The sequence below is a fragment of the Apis dorsata genome, unplaced genomic scaffold, assembly GCF_000469605.1.
Source record: "Apis dorsata unplaced genomic scaffold, Apis dorsata 1.3 scaffold_61, whole genome shotgun sequence".
Classification (NCBI taxonomy): domain Eukaryota; kingdom Metazoa; phylum Arthropoda; class Insecta; order Hymenoptera; family Apidae; genus Apis; species Apis dorsata.
The window spans coordinates 524107-531719 of record NW_006263361.1 but is presented as its reverse complement, the minus strand read 5'-3'; positions in this window follow the sequence as shown (position 1 = coordinate 531719).

Here is a 7613-nt window from a genome sequence, read left to right as displayed (position 1 = left end):
AAAAAAAAAAATATATATATATATATATATATATGTATAAACGATTTCTCACGCGTGAAAATTAGAAACCGACTGAACTTTATTCCCACCCTATATATATATACGATCATAAGTCTATAATTAAGAATTTTTTTTTTTCACGATTCTTCTTCACGAATTTTTTAGACCATCTAATGGCGGACGAGTATGTATCCATTGAAAAGTCTCGCATGACCTGCTGCAACCCATAATAAACTACTCCCCCCCTCCTCCCTCCTCCCCATTGCAAATTACGAATTCGAAAATCGGCGTGTCGGCTTTCATCGAGGGGTCTCGTATCCGAGTTCACACGGGGGTTAATGAGAGGTTAGATATAACTTGCCATTTTGGACCATAATGCGACACCGGCGTCCGTTTAATTTAAGTATATCCCGTGCATAGGATTTCAATGGGGGTGTGTCACGCGTCACCCCTGCTCCCTTCGAGAACGGCCTGCGTCAACTCCATGAGAAAAACATAATATTTGACTAACTGGAATAACTGGGTGAAAAACATTTTCGTTTCTCGACAGATTATTACATCGACAAAGAGATTGTTCCGTTATCGGATCGGACAATGATGAATTGTAATCGATGAATTGGAGGGAATGATCGGATAAAAGAAATTTAAGCGAAAAATAAAAATAAAAATAAAAATCGAGATACGAAAATGTTAAAATTTTTGCAAAATATAGACAAACACGTAAATAAACACATTTTCTAGAAGGAGAAAATTCATCTATGTCCGAGCTGTCACGTATCTGGACCCGGGATATGTGGATATGTCAGGCGTCACTGCCCTTGCGAGGTACTAAGCTGCTTAGCACTATGGGGTTTATGCTGTATTATGTTCGATGGGGTATCTTCTAACTCTGCAGAACTTATATTATGGGAATCCGTACCTCGCTTACCGTTATCTTATCCTTCGACCATACGTAGATCGTATCGATCTGGTGTTTTTCGAAATCCAATTGAATTCCACGTGGATCGATAATGAACAATTATTCTTCCTTTCCTTTTTTTTTTTTTTTTAAATGTTTAAAGCAAGCCTGTTCGTTTTCTCAAGTCGAGACAAAATTGAATAAAAATTGGAAAAAAATTTCATTCGTTCGATATCGATGAACGATCCTGAGTAACCTCGATTAATTGGACTTTCATTGTCGTTGCAATTTATACACGAAACAACATCCCTCTGCATCACTCTGCTTTCCTTTTTTTTCCTCTCTCTCTTTCTCTCTCTCTCTCGCTCTCTCTCCCTTCACGATCCTCTCCCTTTAAGCAACAGGACCGACAACATTTCGAGGAAGTTTCTGACGAGGGTATTACGCAAAACTGTATCGGCTTTTCCGTGTTTTGATTTCGCTCGAAAAGCGATGGAACGAGAATGGAGGGTAAGAGGAGGGCAGATACTTAGCCGAGGACTAACAGCAGGCTACGGATTAAAGGGGGTGAAATGTTATTATTGCAAGGGGTACGTCTGCGGCCGTGAGTACTAAGTAGCCCGGTTAAGTATGTTGTTTAAGCCAACACTGTAAGTAACCATCCCCCAAGAGAAATTGCCGTGACGGCATCGCAGCCAAGTCGAGACTCCCCGTTCCGTGAAATACTTTAACACCGAAGTGCCTTGTCCAGATGGCTCCTTCTAATGCCCCCGTTTTTAGGGAACCGACCACGGGAATATCGAGACGTTCCCGTCAACGATACACGTCCCAACTATCGGGCAAACTTTTAAAGTCGTTCGTCAACGATTGCACGCCAAAACCATCTCTCCCTTTTCCTCCCTCCCTTCGCCTTGTCAATGCTCATCCCATGTCAAGGGGAGGTATCTACACGACTACATGATGATTTTCACCGTCCAGGGAAATGATAATAATCTCACGCTTTCGGAAATTACGGAAATGTACAAACATGGAAACGGCGAAACATTCGCTTCCTGACGGAAGAAAGTTCACCCAACAGTGTATCCCAACGCGTCACCGTTAAATCGCGCTGAACGAATAATCTTACAAATTGCAGCTTCTAAGGCGAGAAGCCTTTTGTACGACAGGAAAATGACAAATGCACTTCCTCGTACCGAGATTAAAATACGCTATTGCCGCTATTAGAGGCGAGTTTGAGCCTTTACTTCAAGATAGAACGGTAACAGACGTATAATTTCCTGGAAGCTTTGAATTGAACAACTCTCTCGCTTCGCGGGGCCGGGTGAGACGAGTGTAACCGGCTTTCAAAGCTTTGAGGGTGAGGAAGCTCATTAACGAGAGCTTTCTGTTCCTTCTGTTCTCTCTCTCTCTCTCTCAGTCTTTCACGCACTTTCTTCCATCCAGCATCCGATATCCTTAACGGGGAAGGGGGATACTAGTAGTGAGACCAGTTTCTCCCTTTCTCCTCCTTTTCTCTAAGACGAGCCGAATTTCTTATTTACATAAATACGAGAACTTTAATGGCCGTGAATTGCGGTAAATTTACCTCGCCGCGAGAACCGTGAACGAATTTCTCTCAGTGCTTCAGCTTCGACTCTTTCGTAGTTGCTTTTCGATCGTACGTAAGTCCTATGGATATATATTCGAAACGTTTTATAATTACATTTGCCTCGAAGACAATGCATCTCTCAACGATAGAAATATCGAGCTTAACTCTTTCTCTCTCTCTCTCTCTCTGATTAATTTACAGCTCGCCCGTTTAACAAGATCAAACGTGTCTCGCGTATCAAACCGTCGTACGGATCGGGTTCCATCGATTTCTTCGAATTCCCGTTCCCGATCTCGCGGCAATAAAAGCAATCAATCCGCAACAAAGGAACGGAACAGAATCCCGGGTATCCGTGATTACTGTCGCTTTTAATGACACTTTCTTCGGTGATTTGTAATAGTAGTATACGGGCGCGTCGAAACGTAATTATTCCTCCTCGTTACGATCGAATGAATTCAATTAAACGGTAAAGTCTCTCTCTCTCTCTCTCTCTGCCCGACATACGCCCCCTCCTGTATTAGTACTCGTGCAACGTGCTTCGTTAACGACACGTATGTTTCTACGAACAATTACAATCCCCCTCCCGGTTCCCTCCCCATTAATTTCTCCCTCTGATTCGAAGCGAAAATACACCACCACTCTCCTTCCACGGAATCAGAATTTTCTTCTCTTCTCAAGAGAGAAGAGGATTCTTCGAAGAGGATTCTCGCGATGATGGAGATAGTGGAGGAGGAAGAGAAGGAGGAGGAGGAGATTCGAAGATACCGGTACGATCTTATCCCCCCCTCCCCTACCCTCTTTCCGATCCACAGAAATCAGCAGGCGAAAGAAACGTGACGAGCCAAGGATTCCTAATTCGACGTACGTGACTTGTGCTTCTGCGTCGACCGCTTTTTAACCCTTTTTTTTTCCTTTGCCACCCCTCCATTCCTCTCTTCCCTTCCCCTCTCTCTTTCTCTCTCTCTCCCTCTCTCTCTCTAGGCGGAGAAAAAGTTTAAGTATCCCCGGCTTGACTTAAATACAGACAGCGAGATGTGGTTAATGCAACCGCGAAATAAAGGGCGTGGTTTTAACGCGCAGCCGAGGATTGGCTGTTGAACTTGGCTACCCGGTCGATACTGGCCGACTATATCTGCTCGACCTGTATACTTGATACTTATCCGGCAACCGTGTATGTACATCTGATCTCTCGCCGTTGTTGAGGAGGTGTTGGTATCCCCAGCCACCACGGGGAACGACGCGACAAGATCCCAATGGCAGAAGGTAAAGTATTCGCGAATCTTTCCCCTTTGTGTCCATTGATCGTTCAGTTCGCGAATCATATTTTTTTTTCTCTTCTATTTTTCTTTTCCTTTTTTTTCTTCTTTTCTTTTTTTTTTTTTTCACTCGAATTCGAGAGAACGATCGAACAGGAGGAGGTGGAGAAGGATCGAATCTTTAATCTCGCGCGAGAGAACAATCGAGAGAAGGAAGACGTATCTCTGTGGTCGATGGATTCGCGATAAATTATCGAAATTAATTTCTATTGGTATAAGGCTGAAAGGTTGCCGTGAAAGTGATCGAGTATTCTTTTATTACACGATTACTATTGTATCGCGCGGTCGTTTATATTAATCTTGAGCGAGACCATTTGTGGGTTAATGACGATTACTCCTCGAACTGTTATCCCTGGTGCAAACACTCCTCGCGCTTCATCCTCGTGGAAGAAAGACGTGGTTGTATCGTCTTGCGGATGAATCCAGACCACGATATTAATACTAATACATGTGGTATGAAAAAAGAGTTATATACGGAAGGATAAACGAGCACAGGCAGATGATCAATCTTGATTTCTTAATGCGACATTAATAGGCGGGCGATTAAAATCTTTTTAATAATAGCGAGACTTTCATCGTGTTATATTACAGATTGACTCACGCGATTGCTTGCGATACTCAAACGGTAAACTGTATTCGCAGTTTCAATAATGCTAGTTGGGCTAAAAATATTTTTCGTCAGAAGGTATGCGTGATCTGGCAATTATATCCATTTCTACACATTAGTGAGAATACAAGTTCATCATATATATACATATACTATTCTTTTTAATTCTGTCCAAAGACTTTTTTATCGAAATATTTGAAATTTTATCAACATTAGAAACCCTATGTGAACTTTATAGATATCTGGAAACAATGAAATTTTGGGAAAAAGATAAAAGAGGTAAAAATATGTGATTGAAATGTTAAACGAGATATTTTAATTAAAGAGATTAGTGCATTTTTTTAATATCTAAGAAATGAAAGGAAATTTCGTCGTCAAATCGATGTGTACAATATTTGTACAAAACGTGATCTCGCTGATCTCGTTCATCGATGCTGTCCCTACGGTAATCGACGAACGACCGAGCGGAAAACTTATATCGCCGCACAAAAGCGAGTAGTATAGTTAGTATAATAACGCGATATCCATAATAAACGCGACCGGTATCCTCTCATTGAGGGCAACAATGCCTCTGATAGATGAGTTAATCGGTAAGTTCCTCCCCGGTAGGGCAGAGGGGTCGGAGTCGACGTTTCATGTTTCATTGTGAGGCATCGTTGGTCGAGGCCGTTGACGATGTCGCCGTCGACGATGTTCGTCGTTCTTTTTTTTTTTACACGATGAACTCTATATAGCGTTGGAAAAAACGATGCATCCAAGAGGATGTATGTAATCGGGGGGGAAAAAGGACTCGATGATGAGATCCTAAGAAAATAGTGATATTTTAATCACGATTTGAGTATCTTGAAGAGCATATCGATCGAACGATTTAGAAAGAAGATTTAAGAAAATTTTAAATTTCTAAAAATATTTAAAAATATTTAATAAAATTTCGATAGAGATTCTGATTTTTTCGACTGATGCATCGAAAGAGAGAGAGAGAGAATAAAACCAGAAGTTTCGAAGTAAATATTTCCAGAGTAAAATATACATTCTTCATTTTGTAGCTCTGTACATTGTGACGCCCGGAAGAAAGTCTGCGGAACATTGCCTCGAAGGATTCAGGACTCCTATTATCCGGATCAGTATTTGCCAGTGGTTCCCAAAATAAGGTGGGGCCGAATATTTCCTCCGCGCGATTCCCTACGCGATCGATGGGGAGGAACAGGAGTTGGGAACTACTGATCACCAGAGAGTAATTCATCAGAGAGGATGCTGGGACTGGTGGACCTCCCTTCTCTCTTCTTCCAAGTTTTCTGTCGTTTCTCATTTTCTCTCCTTGTTTCTCCCCTTGTATATCCCCCCTCCAGTTCTATTCTAACTCCACGGCGGCCAATGAGGTCAAGCCGCAGCTTGTGGTTAATTTGTCCCTTCTTTCGCTCTTGTCCTGGCGCTAAACGTCGTCGTTGTCGTCGTCGGCGTCGTCGTTGGTCATCTCGTACCGATCGTTTCTATAAAACGAAATCGATGTTCGACTTGTTCCCTGACGAACGCGAAGAACAGTTGGATCGATAAATAGATGAATGAATCCGCATCTCCGAGTGGAGAGAGAAATGAAATTCGTGGAAAATTCGTGGAAAATTCGACCAGATATATTTGGAACCTATTTCCCTCTCCTTCCAACGAGACGGTTCAAGTTAAGAGAGGAATTGAACGAAGACAGAATATAAAGCTCGCGCTCATCAGCGTGTAACCGTGCACGCGAGGCACGACCCAGTCGCGACTGTGGCCTAAACGACAAAGTGGGGAGGCAGGCTATATTAAGGATTGATTGACAAACAGGCTGACCCACATTTGCGAACGAGCGCGAGCNTATATATATATATATATATCTTTATCGATACCGAGTCCAACTAAAGCAATACTCCCGGCTTTTAAAATGGTCCAGCAGCGAACGATTTCTCTAATGGATTCCGAGAACCACCAGTCCACGGGGGGAGGCGTTGATTTTCCTTCTTCTTCTTTTTCCCCCCCTCCTTCTTTCCTTTCTTTTTCACTTTTTTCTTTTTTTTTTTTCACCGTCGAGGCGAATAAATCTCAAATCTTCGGCGATCCGACAGGCAACCACTCGATTTCCTATACACGCAAATCCACTCGAGGAATAAACTTTCCCGATAAACTGGTCGTACAGGATAGCTTGGTTATCCTGTAATCAATTATAACTCTCTTCCCGAACCGGTGAAACGAATCCAAACGATTCTCGAGAAGCGAAAGGATTCATGATTGCGGAAGTTGCAGCAGGTCCTTCTCACCGTGAGACTCTCTCTCTCTCTCTCTCTCTCCCCTCCGCCCGTCCGGCAGAGCAAATTGCCTCATTCCGCACGAAGAAACGGAACGTTTTGTCCTGGCAGGCGTCTCTAGACGATATTAACTCGAGCCACGGACGATCTGGCGCGTCCTGATGATTTCATCAGGCCCGTCTCCGCGGGATCATCATACTTTGTAACCGCGCGGCAAAAAGCAACTGCTCGGGCCAGGACACGCCAGGAAATATATGCCCGTAATACGGCGTGGATTCAACGCAACGGGTGACGTATGATGATAGTGTGGCCCAGGAGAATCAAGATGGCCGTAATAATATCATTATCCCAGTGGTCTCCATCGGTCGTTCGGGGCCTCGAGTAAGACATTTACCGTAACGACCGGCCATTCGTTATCGAGTCGGCCCGGCCAGCCCTAACCTCTGTGCGGGGAACACCGCGACACCAAAGGAATTCTCGACGGAAGGTCGTAGATACCAATCTCGCAGCCTCTTTGATCCCTCCCCGGATTCCTGCCGACGTTTCTTCTTAGCTACTAGCGCTCGAAATTTTGGACGTTGGAAGATTGGAGAACGAAATCGTTGGAGATCGATGCGGATCTTATCTTCGATAAGGATCGTTCTTTCGCCGAGAATTTTTCGACGTTGGGAATAACGTAAATTAGAGAATAGATTACGAACGATGGACGAAAGTGGAATCGATCGATTGGAGCAAGACGCATGGTTTAACGAAGGTACAGGTACTCGTCCATAACCGCCTCGTCCGTTTCCGCACATGTTCCACACCGTCAGTTTTTCTGAACACCCGTAAAGCCTCTATCACCATCATCATTATCGCCATTACCGGCGTGCATCCGCTAACAGTCGTCGGTCGGATTCGAGAGAGGCACGCGTTGGCACCGCTA